This window comes from Pristiophorus japonicus, chromosome 6 (genome assembly GCF_044704955.1).
Source record: "Pristiophorus japonicus isolate sPriJap1 chromosome 6, sPriJap1.hap1, whole genome shotgun sequence".
Lineage (NCBI taxonomy): Eukaryota > Metazoa > Chordata > Chondrichthyes > Pristiophoridae > Pristiophorus > Pristiophorus japonicus.
This window is the reverse complement of record NC_091982.1, coordinates 134,739,161-134,762,162: the sequence shown is the minus strand read 5'-3', so window position 1 is coordinate 134,762,162 and position 23,002 is coordinate 134,739,161.

Sequence of the window (23,002 nt, the reverse complement as noted above, 5' to 3'; positions counted from 1 at the left end):
TGTTCTGTCTGAGGATCCAATTAGAGGCTGATCACAAGCCGCTCATTTCGTTGTTTTCCGAGAGCAAAGGTATCAATACCAACGCTTCCTCCCGCATCCAAAGGTGGGCGCTGACATTATCTACCTATGATTATGCCATTTGCCACAGACCTGGCAGAGAGAATTGTGCCGATGCTTTGAGCTGGTTGCTGTTGCCCACACTGGAGGTGGAAATGCCACAACTGGCAGATTTAATGTTAATCATGGATACTTTTGAGAGTGAAGGTACCCCTGTCACGGCTCAACAACTCAAGACCCGGACCAGCCAGGACCCGATAATATCGGTGACAAAGGGTTGCATCCTCAAAGGGGATTGGTCTGCCATACCTAAGCAAATGTGTGAGGAGGCCAAACCGTACATTCGTCACAAGGACGAACTGTCTATTCAAGCAGATTGCATATTGTGGGGCAATCGAGTTGTAATGCCGAAGAGAGGGAGAGAGAAGTTTGTGCATGAGTTACACAGCACACATCCTGGTATAGTGATAATGAAGGCCATCACCAGGTCCCACGTCTGGTGGCCAGGAATTTATTCTGAGATTGAAGCATGCGTACATCAGTGCAACAGCTGCATGCAGCTCAGCAAAGCACCAGCGGAATCGCCGCTGTGTCTGTGGTCATGGCCATCGAAACCTTGGTCCAGGATCCATGTAGATTTTACAGGTCCCTTCCTGGGCAAGATATTTTTAGTGGTGGTAGATGCTTATTCGAAATAGATAGAATGCATAATCATGTCATCCAGTACGTCCACAGCAACCATAGAGAATCTCAATGTCATTTTCGCGACACATGGTCTGCCTGACATAGTGGTGAGCGACAATGGGTCGTGCTTCACCAGTCAGGAGTTTCAGGAGTTTGTAAAAATTAACGGCATCATACATGTAAGGTCAGCACCATTCAAGCCTGCATCCAACGGGCAAGCAGAATGTGTAGTACAAATTATCAAGCAAAGCATGAGGAGAGTAACCCAAGGGCCACTGCAGAACCACTTGTCTTGCATACTGCTAAGTTACAGGACAAGACCCAACACACTCATATCAGTCTCGCCTGCTGAACTCATGATGAACAGAGGCCTTAAGACCAAGTTATCTCTTGTATACCCAGATTTATGTAATCATGTTGAATACAGAAGACAAAGTCAACAAGGGTACCACGATCATGCAACTGTGTCACGTGAGATTTCTGTTAATGATCCTCTATATGTGTTGAATTATGGTCAGGGTCCCAAATGGATTGCTGGTGCAGTCATGGCCAAGGAGGGCAACAGAGTAATTGTTATTAAGCTCAAGAATGGGCAAACTTGCAGGAAACACATGGATCAAACAAAGCTGAGGCACACAGACGAGCCAGAGCAGTCGGACGAAGAAACCGTCAACGACCAACCAACCTACCAGCAGCCTTCAGTGGACTCGAGGGTCATCAGTGAATCCGAAAGTTCCATCACGGACTTGTTCCATAAAAATGGACTTGTAATTCCTGACATGGACACTGCCACCCCCAACAAGTCAGCCATCCAGCCACCAGCCACAACAGACTCCGCACATTCACCTAAGGCCAGAATCGAACTGAGACAGTCAACCGGGGAGCATAAAGCACTGGACAGTCTCAACCTGTGCAAGACTGTGATAAGATCTCAGAGGAGGGTATTGTCATGCATGTACATACTGTTTGTAGCCACCAGATGGTGTCATTGTTGGAGGCCACTGAGCAGGACGCACATGGTGCTGCTCTGGTATAAAAGGCCAGCCATTTTGTGAGTCAGGTACTTTGGGCCATAATAAAGCAGTGCCAAGGCTGTACCTTGTTCAGTGAAACAGTTCTCAGTTTGCACCTTTATTGCATACATAACATGGAGATCGATAGATTTTTTGGGCTCTAGGGGAATCAAGGGATATGGGGATTGGGCAGGAAAGTCAAGTTGAGGTAGAAGATCAGCCATGTTCTTATTGAATGGTGGAGCAGGCTCAAGGGGCTGCTTGGCCTACTTCTGGTCCTAATTCTTATGTTCTTATGTTCTCATGTTCTTATGATGGATGGAAGGTCAATGATGAAGCAGCTGAAGATGGTTGGGCCTAGGACACTGCCCTGAGGAACTCCTGCAGCGATGACCTGGGGATGTGATGTTTGACCTCCAACCACCACATCCATCTTCCTTTGTGCTGTGTATGACTCCAGCCAGTGGAGAGTTTTCCCCCTGATTCTAATTGACCATGTTTACTCTGACTCTTTGATGTCACATTCAGTCAATGCTGCCTTGATGTTAAGGGCAGTCACTCTCACCTCACCTCTGGAATCCATGTTTGGACCGAGGCTGTAATGAGGTCTGGAGCCGAGTGGTCCTGGCGGAACCCAAACTGAGCATTGGTGAGCAGGTTATTGGTGAGTAAGTGCTGCTTGATAGCACTGTCTACGACACATTCCATCACTTTGCTGATGTTTGAGAGTAGACTGATGGGGCGGTAATTGGTCAGATTGGATTTGTGCTGCTTTATGTGGACAGGACATACCTGGGCAGTTTTCCACATTGTCGGGTAGATGCCAGTGTTGTAGCTGTACTAGAACAGCTTGGCTAGAGGCGCGGCTAATTCTGGAGCACAAATCTTCAGCACGACAGTCGGGATGTTGTCGGGACCCATAACCTTTGCTGTATCCAGAGAGCACAGCCATTTTTTGATATCACGTAGAGTGAATAGAATTGGCTGAAGACTGGCTTCTGTGATGATGAGGATCTCAGGAGGGTGGTTGATATGGATCATCCACTCGGCACATATTTCTGACTATGTGCCTCCATTATTGTATCTTTCCCTCAGGGTTCCTAATTGGGTGCCAAGTACCTGTACGATTCTGCTTCTTCAACTGAGAAAGACACAACTACAGGGAGTCTTCGTTCAACTATTTTAGTTCATTAGTCAACAGTAAGAAACAATACAGACACTTCCTTTGTACAAGTGCAAACTATTGATTAGTTTGGTTGAGTTTTTGTGATCCCTGTGTGGGGAATTGACCCACCCAGCTGCAGTACTGCTGTTCGGCTCACCGTCCTTTATATCCCCGGGTCAGTCATGTGACCGGGCTAATCCCCGCAATGCAGGCATTGACCAAATCTCAACATGATGCTCCACACTTGTCTCAAGGTTTTAAATACAATCATATTCCGTGTCAGCAAACTCAATCAATAGCAGCGATCAAACGTAAGAGACACTCTGGCTGGGTTTTAGGCGTCTCTGTTTTCGGGGCAAACCCGGAGGCGGAGCAGGAAAGTTACCGGCCGGGAATAGTTTGCGCTATAGTAAGCAATTTTCACCATCTGGGCCCTTCGTCAGGGGGTGCAGTGCGAAGGGAGGCCTTGTATAACTTTCCAGGTGCAAAAATGGGAACCCCGCGAAGTAATGTGCCGGGCCGTGTGCGCTCCGAGAGAGGCCGGGGACAGAGAGAACCTTAAACAAAACACACAAACATTGCCTAAACATTGCCCACACCACATCACACAACTCGCTAAAAACATTCAAAGTGCAAAGACTCGCACTTACCTTTACAGCACTTTACCGTCCTCACCGTCCCCGGCACGGCGGGACTGCGCTGGTTTCCCAGGCGGTCATTGCGAGGCGCGATTCCAGGCGGATGGGTCGCGTTCGAGGCCAAACTACTGCTGGTGTCACAACCAGAGGCGTTACACACCCGGCACAGCTCTCCCCGGCCGCGGTGCTCCGCGTCGCCGCAAAATCCGACCCGAAGCTCCCGACCGGACGCAGGAGACCTCGACGCCACATTTCACACCGCTCCGGGGCGGGCTGTCCGTATACATGTGGGTCCTCATGGCCCCACTGCTGTGCAGCAAGGTGCTCGCCAACTCAAATACTCCCACTAAGGTGTGTGCAAACACGGCCACATGATAATCTCATAGGTCCCCGTAGACACTCACGGGCAACACCGTGCAAACACGGCCACACGATAATCTGGAAGGTCCCACGTAGGGCACTCACGGGCAACACCGTGCAAACACGGCCACATGGTAATCTGAAAGGTCCCATGTAGGCGACTCACGGGCAACACCGTGCAAACACGGCCTCACGGTAATCTGAAAGGTCCCCATAGGCGACTCACGGGCAACACCGTGCAAACATGGCCACATGGTAATCTGAAAGGTCCCATGTCGGCGACTCACGGGCAACACCGTGCAAACACGGCCACATGGTAATCTGAAAGGTCCCATGTAGGCGACTCACGGGCAACACCGTGCAAACACGGCCACATGGTAATCTGAAAGGTCCCATGTAGGCGACTCACGGGCAACACCGTGCAAACACGGCCTCACGGTAATCTGGAAGATCCCATGTAGGTGACTCACGGGCAACACCGTGCAAACACGGCCTCACGGTAATCTGAAAGGTCCCCATAGGCGACTCACGGGCAACACCGTGCAAACATGGCCACATGGTAATCTGAAAGGTCCCATGTCGGCGACTCACGGGCAACACCGTGCAAACACGGCCACATGGTAATCTGAAAGGTCCCATGTAGGCGACTCACGGGCAACACCGTGCAAACACGGCCACATGGTAATCTGAAAGGTCCCATGTAGGCGACTCACGGGCAACACCGTGCAAACACGGCCACATGGTAATCTGAAAGGTCCCATGTAGGCGACTCACGGGCAACACCGTGCAAACACGGCCTCACGGTAATCTGGAAGATCCCATGTAGGCGACTCACGGGCAACACCGCGTATCGGAGACATTTAATGGGAGTGCGCCTTAAAATAAACGGGCCGAGCGGAACGCAGCGCAGCTCACAGGGAACATTCTGTTTTCTTACCTGCCGGTGGGAAAGGTTTTGTTCACAGTACTTTTGCTCAAAGTTTACTTTCTACACTTTGGAGATTATTTCAATCATTTTTGGATGGGTGGCGCTGCGGCTGCCTTATATTGGACCTCGGAGGAGGAGGGAAATGATCAGCAACAGCATTAGCATCAGCACCAGCCTGCCCTTCAGGGAGGGGCGAGCGTGGGGGGAAAGTGAGGGGGGAGTGGGGAGGGGCGGGAGCAGGGAAGGGGGCAAATGGGTAGCGGGGAGGGGCGGGAGCGGGGAAGGGGGAGTGGGGAGGGGGGAACAGAGAAGGGGGAGTGAGCGGGGAGGAAGGGAGAGTGGGTAGTGGGGAGGGGCGGAAGAGAGGGGGGGAGGGGAGAGGGGGGAGCGGAGAGGAGAGAGGAGATGGGGGGGATGGGAGAGGGGCAGAGGAGAGAGGGGGAGGGGAGAGGTGAGAGCGGGGAGTGGCGAGAGGTGAGGGGAGGGGAGGAGTGGAGATGGGGGGAGTGGAGAGAGGAGAGAGGAATGGAGGAGAGAGGGAGGAGTGGAGAGGGGAGAATGGAGAGGGGAGAGGGGAGGATCTGTGAGTATTCTCAGGTCGTGGCTGACATCTGCAGCATCCTAGAAGAAGACCTACTGCATACTGGACCTTGTGGCTGCACATTACCAGTGCCTGTCAAAGTGACCATCGCACTCAAACTTATTTCCTCTGAATCCTTCCAGGCCTCTGGGCAGTTATGTCCAGGATCTCCCAGTGACTGATGGCTTGACTGCCAGAGCCAGCAAATATGTCAGCTTTGCCCGCAGTGAGTGGGCGCTGGAATTTGTGGCTCTGGTTGGCTTCCTATTGGTGCAGGGCATCATTGACACATGGTAATCTGAGCACCCTCTGACTAGCCAGGAGTATTTGACAACCGCAAGACCTTCCACTCCAGCACTGTGCAGCTGGTCTGCAACCACAAAACGGTATTTCTGCAGTTGTGCACCCGATTCTCGGGGAGCAGCCATGGTGCTTTCACCCTGTGGCACTCCAAGCTTCGGACTTGGAAGGAGATGTAAGGGATGACTGCTCGGAGACAAGGGATGCTCACTTCAAACTTGGTTGGTGACACCTATGAGGAATACAACCAATGAAGTCCACCAATGCTACAATAAATGCCGTAACACCAACAAATGTGTGATCGAACAAGCCCTAGGTACGCTGAAGATGCACTTCAGGTGCCCACACAGATCTGGAGCTGCCCTTCAGTACATCCCAGCCAGCGTCTCCACAATGGTGATGGCATGCTGCACAACATTACTCAGCAGCGAGGTTTGGCCTTTCGGGAGGAATAACGTCCAGGACACAGAGTGGGAGGATAGTTCCGAGGAGGAGGAGGAAGTGGAGGAGAATGAAGGTGATAACGGCAATGCACCACCAGCTGCTCACATTGCTGGCAGGGATGTCCTTATTAATGGAAGTCTCACTTAGGGTGCCCCAATGGACAATGTCACAAAACTATGCAGTGCTCCCTCGTCCCACCTCCCACAATGTCACTCACACAAAGCAGTCCTGAAAACAACCACTTATCCCTTGAACATCTTCCCCACTGGTCCCCATCAAGTCACGTCTTCCCATTCACCATCAAAACCTTAAAAGGCCACTTCCCGCCCAGCACCCAGGAGTGGGCCAGGCGGGAAAGTGCTGAAAGCAGAAAGACTTGCATTTATATAGCGCCTTTCACCAGACATCCCAAAGTGCTTTACAGCCAATGAAGTATTTTTTGGAGTGTAGTCACTGTTGTAATGTGGGAAACGCAGCAGTCAATGTGTGCACAGCAAGATCCCACAAACAGCAATGTGATAAAGTTGATTGAGGGATTGGTTAGGAGGCCGGGAAGAATTCCCCAGCTCTTCTATGGAATAGTGCCATCGGATCTTTTGCATCCATCTGAGAGCAGACGTAACATCCGTTTAATGTCTCATCCGAAACACGGCATCTCCGACAGTGCTGCACTCCCTCAGCACTGCACTAAAGTGTCAGCCGAGATTGTTCTGCTTAAGTCTCTGGAGTGGGACTTCAACCCGCACCATTCTGAAAAAAAAGAATACTTATGTGCTTTAAATAAACAACAGAAACCTAACAACATTCCATTTTCTCACATACCCGTTTGCATACCCTTGTGCAACTACAAAGCTTTACTCTTCCTTTTCCTGCTGCTCTGACATGGTGCAACCCCTGTAGCTCCAGCAGAGGTAGAGGCAGGCTGCTCAGGTCCCTGCTCAGACTCATCTTCATCACAGGCAGTCCCTCAGAATCCAGGAAGACTTGCTTCCACTCTAAAAGTGAGTTCTCAGGTGACTGTACAACCCAATATGGGAATTACAGTCTCTGTCACAGGTGGGACAGACAGTCGATGGAGGAAAGGGTGGGTGGGGTGTCTGATTTGCCGCACGTTCCTTCCGCTGCCTGCGCTTGATTTCTGTATGTTCTCGGCGATGGGACTCGAGGTGCTCAGCGCCCTCTCAGATGCTCTTCCTCCACTTGGGATGCTCTTTGGCCAGGGATTTCCAGGTGACGGTGGGGATGTTGCACTTTATCAAGGAGGCTTTGAGGGTGTCCTTGAAACGTTTGCTCTGCCTTCCTGGGGCTCGCTTGCGGTGTAGGAGTTCCGCGTAGAGCGCTTGCTTTGGGAGTCTCGTGTCAGGCATGCAGATGATGTGGCCCGCCCAACGGAGCTGGTCGAGCTTGGTCCAGTGTTTCGATGCTGGGGATGTTGGCCTGAGCGAGAACACTGACGTTGGTGCGTCTATCCTCCCAGTGAATTTGCAGGATCTTGCGGAGGCAGCGCTGGTGGTACTTTGAGCTTTGAGCTTTGAGCTGTCTACTGTATATGATCCACGTCTCTGAGCCATATAGGAGGGCAAGTATCACTACTCCCCTATAGTCCATAAGCTTGGTGTCAGATTTGAGGGCCTGGTCTTCAAACTCTCTCTTCCTCAAGCGACCAAAGGCTGCGCTGGCACACTGGAGGCGGCGTGGCCTCGTCATTGATGTCTGCCCTTGTTGATAGTAGGCTCCCGAGGTATGGAAAATGGCCCACATTGTCCAAGGCCGCGCCATGGATTTTGATGACTGGGGGGCAGTGCTGTGTGCTGGGTCAGATTGGTAGAGGACCTTTGCTTTACGGATGTTTAGTGCAAGGCCTATGCTTTCGTATGCCTCGGCGGAGGTGTTTACGATGACTTGGACTTTGGCCTCTGAATGTGTGCAGATGCAATCGTCGTCCGTGTACTGTAGTTCAATGACAGAGGATGTGATGACCTTGGATCTAGCCTGGAGGTGACAAAGGTTGAACAGGTTCCCACTGGTTCTATAGTTTAGTTCCGCTCCAATGGGGAGCTTGTTGATATTGAGATGGAGCATTGCAGCAAAGAAGATCGAAAAGGTTGGCACCCAGTAACCAGTGGGGTGCCTCAGGGATCAGTGCTGGGAGCCAAACTATTTACAATCTATATTAACGACTTGGAAGAATGGACTGAGTGTAACGTAGCCAACTTTGCTGACGATACAAAGCTGGGAGGAAAAGCAATATGTGAGGAGGACACAAAAAATCTGCAAAAGGATTTAGACAGGTTAAGTGAGTGGGCAAAAATTTGGCAGATGGAATATAATGTTGGAAAGTGTGAGGTCATGCACTTTGGCAGGAAAAATCAAAGAGCAAATTATTATTTAAGTGGAGAAAGATTGCAAAGTGCTGCAGTACAGCAGTACCTGGGGATACTTGTGCCTGAAACACAAAAGGATAGTATTCAGGTACAGCAAGTGATCAGGAAGGCCAATGGAATCTTAGCATTTATTGCAAAGGGGATGGAGTAGAAAAGCAGGGAAGTCTTGTTACAGCTGTACAGGGTATTGGTGAGTACACACCTGGAATACTGCGTGCCGTTTTGTTTTCCATATTTACGAAAAGATATACTTGCTTTGGAGACAGTTCAGAGAAGGTTCACTAGGTTGATTCCAGGGGTGAGGGGGTTGATTTAAGAGGAAAGGTTGAGTAGGTTAGGCCTCTACTCATTGGAATTCAGAAGAATGAGAGGTGATCTTGTTGAAACGTATAAGATTATGAGGAGGCTTGACAAGGTGGATGCAGAGAGGATGTTTCCACTGATGGGGGAGACTAGAACTAGGGGGCATAATCTTAGAATAAGGGGCCGCCCATTTAAAACTGAGATGAGGAGAAATTTCTTCTCTCAGAGGGTTGTAAATCTGTGGAATGCGCTCCTCAGAGAGCTGTGGCAGCTGGGACATTGAATAAATCTAAGACAGAAATGGACAATTTCATAAATGATAAGGGGATAAGGGGTTATGGGGAGCGGGCGGAGAAGTGGAGCTGAGTCCAGGATCGGATCAGCCATGATCGTATTAAATGGCAGAGCAGGCTCGAAGGGCCATGTGGCCTTCTCCTGTTCCTATTTCTTATGTTCTTACGTTCTTAAGTAAGAATGTTGGTGCGATAATGCAGCCCTACTTAACCCCGATCCAGATGTGGATTGGGTCTGTGGTGGATCCATTAGTCAGGATCATGGCCTGCATGTCGTCGTGGAGCAGGCGGAGGATGGGGACAAACTTTTGGGGGGCAGCCAAGGAGGAGGACGCTCCATAGTTCCTCGCGGTTAACTGTGTCAAAGGCCTTTGTGAAATGCTCGGACTGTTGAGCTGCTCTTGGCTGATGAAATCTGGCATTTGGAGCCCTTGAGGGTCTCGCCAAAGACTGCTCCACCTGTACCCATACAGGGGCAGACTCAGCCATCAGGAGACGAGGCAGCACATGGAGCATTGACTGAGGCGGGGCAATAGATGAGAAGTGGAAGCACTTTGAGTGCCACTTCCATTACCCCTTTCACCATCACCTCATCCCATTCATGGCCCCGCCTCATTTCACAGCTACCACTTGCTGGAGGGCAGCTTGTTACAGGTCAATGAGGTGCTGTAAGGGCAAGGCTGATATGTCCGTTATCCTATTTAAGGCACCACACATGTTGGCACTCAGTGTTAGCGTGGCCATGGTCAAGGTGGGCATGGATTCAGCTGATTGGTGCGATTGATGTCTCACGGAGTTGGACGCTCTCTCCATGGAAGAAGATATCCTCGCAATGCCCTGAGACAGCACCCCCTCATGTTTAAGGCGCACTCCTCCATTCTCTTTGGTCAGTGGTCAGTGAGCTTGGATGGCCTGTCAGTGCATCGCACACTCTCTGCCGCTGTTCATTGACTCTCCTTTCCATCGACAGACCCCGGGGAACAGTATCTGTGCCCAGCTGATCGGAGCATGGCGAGGCCTGAGCCCTCCGACACCGAATCTCCACTACTGGCCCTGGCATCACCAGCTGCTCTTTCTGACTTGTGACATGTGAGTCAGCAGGTGAAAACACAACTACCTGTGTAACTGGTGCCACAGCAGTGTGAGGATCTGAGCTGGTGCATGGTCTCCATGGGTCCTGTGACCGTGCACCCTCAGGAGGATCAGCTGCTCTCAGAATTCATCGTTGGCCACTTCCAATGTGTCCTGCTGCCCATCTGGAGGCTCTGTGAGAGAAAACAGACATCAAATTCCCGGAAAAGAACATGTTGCAGCTTATCTTTATGAAGATGAGCATATTTCACTTTGCTGTTGACACAAGCCAAGCTGACGGAACACCGTACGACATGTGGGATGCTGATATTTAATTCTGACACCATGGCTGGAATTCCCAGGGTGCTGGAGGGCCAGGTCGGTGGTGGGTCAGGTGGAAAAGTTGTATTTTTTGACAGTGGATTAAGCCCACTGTTGTCTCACACCCGCACACCCTGCCCACAGGGGCGTTATGCCTTTGTGGAGCTGACCCGACCGGCAGCGGCTGGTGACCCAATTTAAACAATTTATACCTTGTTGTCAGAGTGTTTTTAAACTTACCTTTAAGATGTCACTGGATTCCCACAGGGACCACAGTGCTCAGGAACCACTTCTGTCAGCCGGAGGTGGGAGTTCAGTGGCCATTGCTCCAGCTGATTAGTTGACAGGATGAAATGTACAATAAAAGCTCCCACATGACAGCTGAATACTTTCCTCAGGCAGAAACTGTTTCTCTCTGCATTTGCAATACAGATTAAATTTTCTGCAGCCTGCAAGTCTTTTAATCAAAGTTTCCATCCACTGTCACCACATTGGAAGGACCTCTCTCACCATTGACAGATTGCTTCTGTCTTCTCTACTTCATTTCAGGGTCAAATATGATGCTGAGGTTGCAAATAGTCTGGTTCAGCCTCAGATTGATGCTAAGGAGTGGAATGGAGTCAGTGGTTATGGAACGCAGTTTGTGGCGGGGACTGAAAACAATGTCTTCGGTCTTCCCAATTTTTAATTGCAGAAAATTTCTGCTCATTCAGTACTGGATGTCGGACAAGCAATCTGATAATTTAGAGACCGTGGAGAGATCGCGAGAAGTGGTGGTGAAGTAGAGCTGGGTGTCGTCAACGTACATGTGGAAACTGACTCCATGTTTTCAGATGATGTCAGCAAGGGGCAGCGTGTAGATGAGAAATAGGAGGGGGCCAAGGATAGATCCAGGGAGGACACCAGGGGTAATGATGTGGGAGTGGGAAGAGAAGCCATTGCAGGAGATTTTCTGGCTACGATTAGATAGATAAGAATGGAACCAGGCAAGTGCAGTCCTACCCAGCTGGACGATGATGGAGAGATGTTGGAGGAGGATGGAGTGGTCAACCATGTCAGAGGCTGCAGACAGGTCCAGAAGGATGAGGAGGGATAGTTTACCTTCGTCACAGTTGTGATATATTCACAGAGCACAGCACACACAGCTTCCTAACATGACAGGCAGCTCTCTCGGAAGTCTCCGGAAATCTGCCTGGTTCGGTTTGTTATTAAACCTGCACTTGCAGTACACAATACGTCCACATCCACAGTGTGGAGCTACAGATTTAACAAGCTGACAGACATTACACTTCTCCCTCCTTAATGCAGAAGCCATCAGAACAAACATCATATATAACTTTCATGTTTATACATAACACAGGATATAAACTTATTTCTTTCCATATTTACAAATTTAACTACCACTTGTTTTCTGTTTCGAAGAGGATACCTTTGTTCTCAAACAGAACCTTCCAAACATGGTGTCAATTTCACACTCATTCGAGGCTCATCCTGAGGAATGTTTTCCTTCGCGGAATTTCCTTGATTTTCATTTGAACTCACTCTAACTTCAGGCTCTTTGTTTTCCTGATTCGGACTCAGACTTTCATTCTGATTCTCTCCTGGATTTGTTTATAGTACATTGGATTTAGGATTTTGAACTGGTATATCTTTGTCTGTTATCTGGTTTGGCCATCTATTTACAATATACTCATACACCTTTGACATCACGGGGTCACGTTTGGCTTCTCTACCAATCTCCCCAGCTGTGACTGGCAGTTCATCAATGTATGAAAAATAAAACACTTCTTCCCTATCAGGTGTAACTTGTGATGGGGAAGGCAATTTAGACATTGCATTAGCATTACGGTGATCAGCTGATTGTCTGTATTCAATATTATATGTATATACTGACAAAATCAAAGCCAATCTCTGCATTCAGGCTGCAGCTAATGTTTGAACTGGGGACTTTGTATGGAGGATTGCTGTTGGGGTTTTATGGTCCATAACGAGACCCCAAAAATGAATGCCAATGCTTCCCTTTCAATTTGCGCATAATTACTCTCACTGGCACTGAGAGTGCGTGAAGCAAAAGCAATGTTCGAGAGCAGAGAGTGCTATTCAAGAGTGGAAGGTAATGTTCGAGAGCGGAGAGTAATGTTTGAGTGCGGAGGGCAATGTTCGAGAGCAGAAGGCAGCGTTTGAGAGCGGAGGGTAATGTTCAAGAGTGGAGGGCAGTGTTCGAGAGCGGAGGGTAATGTTCGAGAGCGGAGGGTAGTGTTCGAGAGCGGAGGATACTGTTCGAGAGTGGAGGGTAATGTTCGAGAGCGTTGGGTAATGTTCGAGAGCGGAGAGTGATGTTCGAGAGTGGAGGGTAGTGTTCGAGAAGCGAGGGTAATGTTCGAGAGCGGAGGGCAGTGTTCGAGAACGGAGGGTAATGTTCGAGAGTGGAGGGCAGTGTTCGAGAATGGAGGGTACTGTTCAAGAGTGGAGGGCAGTGTTCGAGGACGGAGGGTAGTGTTCGAGAGCAGAGGGTAATGTTCGAGAGCGGAGGGTAATGTTCGAGAGCGGAGGGTAAAATTCGAGAGCGGAGGTTAATATCCGAGAGCGGAGGTTAATATCCGAGAGCGGAGGGTGAAGTTCGAGAGCGGAGGGTAGTCTTCCAGGTCAGAGGGCAATGTTCGAGAGCTGAGGGTACTGTTCGAGAGCGGATGATAATGTTCAAGAGCGGAGGTAGTGTTCAAGAGGCGAATGTAATGTTCGAGAGCGGAGGGTAATGTTCGAGAGCGGAGGGTAGTGTTCAAGAGTGGAGGGTTGTGTTCGAGAGCGGAGGGTAGTGTTCGAGAGCAGAGGGTACTGTTCAAGAGCGGAGTGCAGTGTTCGAGAGCGGAGTGTAGTGTTCGAGAGCGGAGGGTAATGTTCGAGAGCGGAGGGAAATATTTGAGAGTGGAGTGTAAACTCGAGTGCGGAGGGTAATATTCGAGAGCGGAGGTTAGTGATCAACAGGCGAAGGTAATGTTCGAGAGCGGAGGGTAGTGTTCGAGAACGGAGTGTACTGTTCAAGAGTGGAGGGCAGTGTTCGAGAGCGGAGGGCAGTGGTCGAGTGCGGAGGGTAATGTTTGAGAGTGGAGGGCAGTGTTCGAGAACAGAGGGTACTGTTCAGGAGCGGTGGGCAGTGTTCGAGAGCAGAGGGCAGTGTTCGAGTACGGAGGGTAATGTTTGAGAGTGGAGAGTGATGTTCGAGAGTGGAGGGTAGTGTTCGAGAAGCGAGGGTAATGTTCGAGAGCGGAGGGCAGTGTTCGAGAACGGAGGGTAATGTTCGAGAGTGGAGGGCAGTGTTCGAGAATGGAGGGTACTGTTCAAGAGTGGAGGGCAGTGTTCGAGGACGGAGGGTAGTGTTCGAGAGCAGAGGGTAATGTTCGAGAGCGGAGGGTAATGTTCGAGAGCGGAGGGTAAAATTCGAGAGCGGAGGTTAATATCCGAGAGCGGAGGTTAATATCCGAGAGCGGAGGGTGAAGTTCGAGAGCGGAGGGTAGTCTTCCAGGTCAGAGGGCAATGTTCGAGAGCTGAGGGTACTGTTCGAGAGCGGATGATAATGTTCAAGAGCGGAGGTAGTGTTCAAGAGGCGAATGTAATGTTCGAGAGCGGAGGGTAATGTTCGAGAGCGGAGGGTAGTGTTCAAGAGTGGAGGGTTGTGTTCGAGAGCGGAGGGTAGTGTTCGAGAGCAGAGGGTACTGTTCAAGAGCGGAGTGCAGTGTTCGAGAGCGGAGTGTAGTGTTCGAGAGCGGAGGGTAATGTTCGAGAGCGGAGGGAAATATTTGAGAGTGGAGTGTAAACTCGAGTGCGGAGGGTAATATTCGAGAGCGGAGGTTAGTGATCAACAGGCGAAGGTAATGTTCGAGAGCGGAGGGTAGTGTTCGAGAACGGAGTGTACTGTTCAAGAGTGGAGGGCAGTGTTCGAGAGCGGAGGGCAGTGGTCGAGTGCGGAGGGTAATGTTTGAGAGTGGAGGGCAGTGTTCGAGAACAGAGGGTACTGTTCAGGAGCGGTGGGCAGTGTTCGAGAGCAGAGGGCAGTGTTCGAGTACGGAGGGTAATGTTTGAGAGTGGAGGGCAGTGTTCGAGAACAGAGGGTACTGTTCAGGAGCGGTGGGCAGTGTTCGAGAGCGGAGGGCAGTGTTCGAGTGCGGAGGCTGATGTTCGAGAGTGGAGGGCAGTGTTTGAGAACGGAGTGTACTGTTCGAGAGCAGAGGGTAATGTTCGAGAGCGGAGGGTGATGTTCGAGAGCATAGGGTAGTGTTCAAGAGGCGAAGGTTATGTTCGAGAGCGGAGGGTAATGTTCGAGAGTGGAGGGCTGTGTTTGAGAGTGGAGGGCAGTTTTCGAGAGCGGAGGGTAATGTTCGAGAGCGGAGGGCAGTGTTCGAGAGTGGAGGGTAATGTTCAAGAGCGGAGGGCAGTGTTCGAGAGTGGAGGGTAATGTTCGAGAGCGGAGGGCAGTGTTCGATAGCGGAGGGCAGTTTTCGAGAGCGGATGGTAATGTTTAAGAGCGGAGGGCAGTGTTCGAGAGCGGAAGGTAATGTTCGAGAGTGGAGGGTAATGTTTGAGAGCGGAGGGCAGTGTTCGAGAGCGGAGGGCAGTGTTAGAGAGCGGAAGGTAATGTTCGAGAGCGGAGGGCAGTGTTCGAGAGCGGAGGGTACTGTTCGAGAGCAGAGGGCAGTGTTTGAGAGTGGAGGGCAGTTTTTGAGAGCAGAGGGCAATGTTCGAGAGCAGAGGGTAATGTTCGAGAGCGGAGGGCAGTGTTTGAGAGCAGAGGGTAATGTTCGAGAGAGGAGGGTAATGTTTGAGAGCGGAGGGTAACGTTCGAGAACGGAGGGTAGTACTCGAGAGCGGAGGGTAATGTTCGAGAGCGGTGGGTAATGTTCGAGAGCAGAGGTTGATGTTCAAGAGCAGATGGTAGTGTTCGAGAGCAGAGGATGATGTTCGAGAGTGGAGGGTGAAGTTCGAGAGAGGAGGGTAGTGTTCGAGATGCGAGGGTAATGTTCGAGAGCGGAGGGCAGTGTTCGAGAGCGGAGGTAATGTTCGAGAGTGGAGGGCATTGTTCGAGAACGGAGTGTACTGTTCAAGAGCGGAGGGCAGTGTTCGAGGACGGAGGGTAGTGTTCGAGAACAGAGGGCAATGTTCGAGAGCGCAGTGTAATGTTCGAGAGCGGAGGGTAAAATTCGAGAGCAGAGGTTAATATCCGAGAGCGGAGGGTGAAGTTCGAGAGCGGAGGATAGTCTTCCAGGTCAGAGGGCAGTGTTCGAGAGCGGAGGTTACAGTTCAAGAGCGGAGGGTAATGTTCAAGAGCGGAGGGTGATGTTCGAGAGTGGAGGGTAGTGTTCAAGAGGCGAAGGTAATGTTCGAGAGCGGAGGGTAATGTTCGAGAGTGGAGGGTAGTGTTCAAGAGTGGAGGGCTGTGTTCGAGAGCGGAGGGTAGTTTTCGAGAGCGGAGGGTGATGTTCGAGAGTGGAGGGTTGTGTTCGAGAGCGGTGGGGAGTGTTCGAGAGCAGAGGGTAATGTTCGAGAGCGGAGGGTAATATTTGAGAGTGGAGGGTAATGTTCGAGAGTGGAGGATAGTGCTCGAGAGCGGAGGGTAGTGTTCGAGAGCAGAGGGTAATGTACGAGAGCGGAGGGCAGTGTTCGAGAGCGGAGGGTAATGTTCGAGAGCGGAGGGTAATGTTTGAGAGCGGAGGGTAACGTTCGAGAGCGGAAGATAGTACTCGAGAGCGGAGGGTAATATTCGAGAGCGGAGGGTAATATTCGAGAGCGGAGGGTAATATTCGAGAGAGGAGGGTGAAGTTCGAGAGTGGAGGGTCGTCTTCTAGAGCGGAGGGTAATGTTCGAGAGCGTTGGTATAATGTTCGAGAGCGGAGAGTGATGTTCGAGAGCGGAGGGTAGTGTTCGAGAGTGGAGGATGATGTTCGAGAGCGGAGGGTGAAGTTCGAGAGCAGAGAGTAATGTTCGAGAGTGGAGGGTAATGTTCGAGAGCGGAGGGTAAAATTCGAGAGCGGAGGTTAATATCCGAGAGTGGAGGGTAATGTTCGAGAGAGGAGGGTAGTGTTCGAGAAGCGAGGGTAATGTTCGAGAGCGGAGGGCAGTGTTCGAGAACGGAGGGTAATGTTCGAGAGTGGAAGGCAGTGTACGAGAATGGAGGGTACTGTTCAAGAGCGGAGGGCAGTGTTCGAGGACGGAGGGTAGTGTTCGAGAGCAGAGGGTAATGTTCGAGAGCGGAGGGTAATGTTCGAGAGCGGATGATAATGTTCAAGAGCGGAGGTAGTGTTCAAGAGGCGAATGTAATGTTCGAGAGCGGAGGGTAATGTTCGAGAGCGGAGGGTAGTGTTCAAGAGTGGAGGGTTGTGTTCGAGAGCGGAGGGTAGTGTTCGAGAATGGAGGGTACTGTTTAAGAGCGGAGGGCTGTGTTCGAGGACGGAGGGTAGTGTTCGAGAGCAGAGGGTAATGTTCGAGAGCGGAGGGTAATGTTCGAGAGCGGAGGGTAAAATTCGAGAGCGGAGGTTAATATCCGAGAGCGGAGGTTAATATCCGAGAGCGGAGGGTGAAGTTCGAGAGCGGAGGGTAGTCTTCCAGGTCAGAGGGCAATGTTCGAGAGCTGAGGGTACTGTTCGAGAGCGGATGATAATGTTCAAGAGCGGAGGTAGTGTTCAAGAGGCGAATGTAATGTTCGAGAGCGGAGGGTAATGTTCGAGAGCGGAGGGTAGTGTTCAAGAGTGGAGGGTTGTGTTCGAGAGCGGAGGGTAGTGTTCGAGAATGGAGGGTACTGTTCAAGAGCGGAGGGCAGTGTTCGAGGACGGAGGGTAGTGTTCGAGAGCAGAGGGTAATGTTCGAGAGCGGAGGGTAATGTTCGAGAGCGGAGGGTAAAATTCGAGAGCGGAGGTTAATATCCGAGAGCGGAGGTTAATATCCGAGAGCGGAGGGTGAAGTTCGAGAGCGGAGGGTAGTCTTCCAGGTCAGAGGGCAATGTTCGAGAGCTGAGGGTACTGTTCGAGAGCGGATGATAATGTTCAAGAGCGGAGGTAGTGTTCAAGAGGCGAATGTAATGTTCGAGAGCGGAGGGTAATGTTCGAGAGCGGAGGGTAGTGTTCAAGAGTGGAGGGTTGTGTTCGAGAGCGGAGGGTAGTGTTCGAGAATGGAGGGTACTGTTCAAGAGCGGAGGGCAGTGTTCGAGGACGGAGGGTAGTGTTCGAGAGCAGAGGGTAATGTTCGAGAGCGGAGGGTAATGTTCGAGAGCGGAGGGTAAAATTCGAGAGCGGAGGTTAATATCCGAGAGCGGAGGTTAATATCCGAGAGCGGAGGGTGAAGTTCGAGAGCGGAGGGTAGTCTTCCAGGTCAGAGGGCAATGTTCGAGAGCTGAGGGTACTGTTCGAGAGCGGATGATAATGTTCAAGAGCGGAGGTAGTGTTCAAGAGGCGAATGTAATGTTCGAGAGCGGAGGGTAATGTTCGAGAGCGGAGGGTAGTGTTCAAGAGCGGAGGGCAGTGTTCGAGAGCGGAGTGTAGTGTTCGAGAGCGGAGGGTAATGTTCGAGAGCGGAGGGAAATATTTGAGAGTGGAGTGTAAACTCGAGCGCGGAGGGTAATATTCGAGAGCGGAGGTTAGTGATCAACAGGCGAAGGTAATGTTCGAGAGCGGAGGGTAATGTTTGAGAGCGGAGGTTAGTGATCAACAGGCGAAGGTAATGTTCGAGAGCGGAGGGTAATGTTTGAGAGTGGAGGGCAGTGTTCGAGAACAGAGGGTACTGTTCAGGAGCGGTGGGCAGTGTTCGAGAGCGGAGGGCAGTGTTCGAGTGCGGAGGCTGATGTTCGAGAGTGGAGGGCAGTGTTCGAGAACGGAGTGTACTGTTCGAGAGCATAGGGTAATGTTCGAGAGCAGAGGGTGATGTTCGAGAGCATAGAGTAGTGTTCAAGAGGCGAAGGTTATGTTCGAGAGCGGAGGGTAATGTTCGAGAGTGGAGGGCTGTGTTTGAGAGTGGAGGGCAGTTTTCGAGAGCGGAGGGTAATGTTCGAGAGCGGAGGGCAGTGTTCGAGAGTGGAGGGTAATGTTCAAGAGCGGAGGGCAGTGTTCGAGAGTGGAGGGTAATGTTCGAGAGCGGAGGGCAGTGTTCGATAGCGGAGGGCAGTTTTCGAGAGCGGATGGTAATGTTTGAGAGCGGAGGGCAGTGTTCGAGAGCGGAAGGTAATGTTCGAGAGTGGAGGGTAATGTTTGAGAGCGGAGGGCAGTGTTCGAGAGCGGAGGGCAGTGTTCGAGAGCGGAAGGTAATGTTCGAGAGCGGAGGGCAGTGTTCGAGAGCGGAGGGTACTGTTCGAGAGCAGAGGGCAGTGTTTGAGAGTGGAGGGCAGTTTTTGAGAGCAGAGGGCAATGTTCGAGAGCAGAGGATAATGTTCGAGAGCGGAGGGCAGTGTTTGAGAGCAGAGGGTAATGTTCGAGAGAGGAGGGTAATGTTTGAGAGCGGAGGGTAACGTTCGAGAACGGAGGGTAGTACTCGAGAGCGGAGGGTAATGTTTGAGAGCGGAGGGCAGTGTTCGAGAGCGGAGGGCAGTGTTCGAGAGCGGAGGGTAATATTCGAGAGCGGAGGGTAATATTCGAGAGCGGAGGGTAATATTCGAGAGAGGAGGGTGAAGTTCGAGAGCGGAGGGTAGTCTTCGCGAGCGGAGGGTAATGTTCGAGAGCGGTGGGTAATGTTCGAGAGCGGAGGTTGATGTTCGAGAGTGGAGGGTGAAGTTCGAGAGCAGAGAGTAATGTTCGAGAGCAGACGGTAATGTTCGAGAGCGGAGGGTAAAATTCGAGAGCGGAGGTTAATATCCGAGAGCGGAGGTTAATATCCGAGAGCGGAGGGTGAAGTTCGAGAGCGGAGGGTAGTCTTCCAGGTCAGAGGGCAATGTTCGAGAGCTGAGGGTACTGTTCGAGAGCGGATGATAATGTTCAAGAGCGGAGGTAGTGTTCAAGAGGCGAATGTAATGTTCGAGAGCGGAGGGTAATGTTCGAGAGCGGAGGGTAGTGTTCAAGAGCGGAGGGCAGTGTTCGAGAGCGGAGTGTAGTGTTCGAGAGCGGAGGGTAATGTTCGAGAGCGGAGGGAAATATTTGAGAGTGGAGTGTAAACTCGAGTGCGGAGGGTAATATTCGAGAGCGGAGGTTAGTGATCAACAGGCGAAGGTAATGTTCGAGAGCGGAGGGTAATGTTTGAGAGCGGAGGTTAGTGATCAACAGGCGAAGGTAATGTTCGAGAGCGGAGGGTAATGTTTGAGAGTGGAGGGCAGTGTTCGAGAACAGAGGGTACTGTTCAGGAGCGGTGGGCAGTGTTCGAGAGCGGAGGGCAGTGTTCGAGTGCGGAGGCTGATGTTCGAGAGTGGAGGGCAGTGTTCGAGAACGGAGTGTACTGTTCGAGAGCATAGGGTAATGTTCGAGAGCGGAGGGTGATGTTCGAGAGCATAGAGTAGTGTTCAAGAGGCGAAGGTTATGTTCGAGAGCGGAGGGTAATGTTCGAGAGTGGAGGGCTGTGTTTGAGAGTGGAGGGCAGTTTTCGAGAGCGGAGGGTAATGTTCGAGAGCGGAGGGCAGTGTTCGAGAGTGGAGGGTAATGTTCAAGAGCGGAGGGCAGTGTTCGAGAGTGGAGGGTAATGTTCGAGAGCGGAGGGCAGTGTTCGATAGCGGAGGGCAGTTTTCGAGAGCGGATGGTAATGTTTGAGAGCGGAGGGCAGTGTTCGAGAGCGGAAGGTAATGTTCGAGAGTGGAGGGTAATGTTTGAGAGCGGAGGGCAGTGTTCGAGAGCGGAGGGCAGTGTTCGAGAGCGGAAGGTAATGTTCGAGAGCGGAGGGCAGTGTTCGAGAGCGGAGGGTACTGTTCGAGAGCAGAGGGCAGTGTTTGAGAGTGGAGGGCAGTTTTTGAGAGCAGAGGGCAATGTTCGAGAGCAGAGGATAATGTTCGAGAGCGGAGGGCAGTGTTTGAGAGCAGAGGGTAATGTTCGAGAGAGGAGGGTAATGTTTGAGAGCGGAGGGTAACGTTCGAGAACGGAGGGTAGTACTCGAGAGCGGAGGGTAATGTTTGAGAGCGGAGGGCAGTGTTCGAGAGCGGAGGGCAGTGTTCGAGAGCGGAGGGTAATATTCGAGAGCGGAGGGTAATATTCGAGAGCGGAGGGTAATATTCGAGAGAGGAGGGTGAAGTTCGAGAGCGGAGGGTAGTCTTCGCGAGCGGAGGGTAATGTTCGAGAGCGGTGGGTAATGTTCGAGAGCGGAGGTTGATGTTCGAGAGTGGAGGGTGAAGTTCGAGAGCAGAGAGTAATGTTCGAGAGCAGACGGTAATGTTCGAGAGCGGAGGGTAAAATTCGAGAGCGGAGGTTAATATCCGAGAGCAGAGGTTAATATCCGAGAGCGGAGGGTGAAGTTCGAGAGCGGAGGGTAGTCTTCCAGGTCAGAGGGCAATGTTCGAGAGCTGAGGGTACTGTTCGAGAGCGGATGATAATGTTCAAGAGCGGAGGTAGTGTTCAAGAGGCGAATGTAATGTTCGAGAGCGGAGGGTAATGTTCGAGAGCGGAGGGTAGTGTTCAAGAGTGGAGGGTTGTGTTCGAGAGCGGAGGGTAGTGTTCGAGAGCAGAGGGTACTGTTCAAGAGCGGAGGGCAGTGTTCGAGAGCGGAGTGTAGTGTTCGAGAGCGGAGGGTAATGTTCGAGAGCGGAGGGAAATATTTGAGAGTGGAGTGTAAACTCGAGTGCGGAGGGTAATATTCGAGAGCGGAGGTTAGTGATCAACAGGCGAAGGTAATGTTCGAGAGCGGAGGGTAATGTTTGAGAGTGGAGGGCAGTGTTCGAGAACAGAGGGTACTGTTCAGGAGCGGTGGGCAGTGTTCGAGAGCGGAGGGCAGTGTTCGAGTGCGGAGGCTGATGTTCGAGAGTGGAGGGCAGTGTTCGAGAACGGAGTGTACTGTTCGAGAGCATAGGGTAATGTTCGAGAGCGGAGGGTGATGTTCGAGAGCATAGAGTAGTGTTCAAGAGGCGAAGGTTATGTTCGAGAGCGGAGGGTAATGTTCGAGAGTGGAGGGCTGTGTTTGAGAGTGGAGGGCAGTTTTCGAGAGCGGAGGGTAATGTTCGAGAGCGGAGGGCAGTGTTCGAGAGTGGAGGGTAATGTTCAAGAGCGGAGGGCAGTGTTCGAGAGTGGAGGGTAATGTTCGAGAGCGGAGGGCAGTGTTCGATAGCGGAGGGCAGTTTTCGAGAGCGGATGGTAATGTTTGAGAGCGGAGGGCAGTGTTCGAGAGCGGAAGGTAATGTTCGAGAGTGGAGGGTAATGTTTGAGAGCGGAGGGCAGTGTTCGAGAGCGGAGGGCAGTGTTCGAGAGCGGAAGGTAATGTTCGAGAGCGGAGGGCAGTGTTCGAGAGCGGAGGGTACTGTTCGAGAGCAGAGGGCAGTGTTTGAGAGTGGAGGGCAGTTTTTGAGAGCAGAGGGCAATGTTCGAGAGCAGAGGATAATGTTCGAGAGCGGAGGGCAGTGTTTGAGAGCAGAGGGTAATGTTCGAGAGAGGAGGGTAATGTTTGAGAGCGGAGGGTAACGTTCGAGAACGGAGGGTAGTACTCGAGAGCGGAGGGTATTGTTTGAGAGCGGAGGGCAGTGTTCGAGAGCGGAGGGCAGTGTTCGAGAGCGGAGGGTAATATTCGAGAGCGGAGGGTAATATTCGAGAGCGGAGGGTAATATTCGAGAGAGGAGGGTGAAGTTCGAGAGCGGAGGGTAGTCTTCGCGAGCGGAGGGTAATGTTCGAGAGCGGAGGTTGATGTTCGAGAGTGGAGGGTGAAGTTCGAGAGCAGAGAGTAATGTTCGAGAGCAGACGGTAATGTTCGAGAGCGGAGGGTAAAATTCGAGAGCGGAGGTTAATATCCGAGAGCAGAGGTTAATATCCGAGAGCGGAGGGTGAAGTTCGAGAGCGGAGGGTAGTCTTCCAGGTCAGAGGGCAATGTTCGAGAGCTGAGGGTACTGTTCGAGAGCGGATGATAATGTTCAAGAGCGGAGGTAGTGTTCAAGAGGCGAATGTAATGTTCGAGAGCGGAGGGTAATGTTCGAGAGCGGAGGGTAGTGTTCAAGAGTGGAGGGTTGTGTTCGAGAGCGGAGGGTAGTGTTCGAGAGCAGAGGGTACTGTTCAAGAGCGGAGGGCAGTGTTCGAGAGCGGAGTGTAGTGTTCGAGAGCGGAGGGTAATGTTCGAGAGCGGAGGGAAATATTTGAGAGTGGAGTGTAAACTCGAGTGCGGAGGGTAATATTCGAGAGCGGAGGTTAGTGATCAACAGGCGAAGGTAATGTTCGAGAGCGGAGGGTAATGTTTGAGAGTGGAGGGCAGTGTTCGAGTGCGGAGGCTGATGTTCGAGAGTGGAGGGCAGTGTTCGAGAACGGAGTGTACTGTTCGAGAGCATAGGGTAATGTTCGAGAGCGGAGGGTGATGTTCGAGAGCATAGAGTA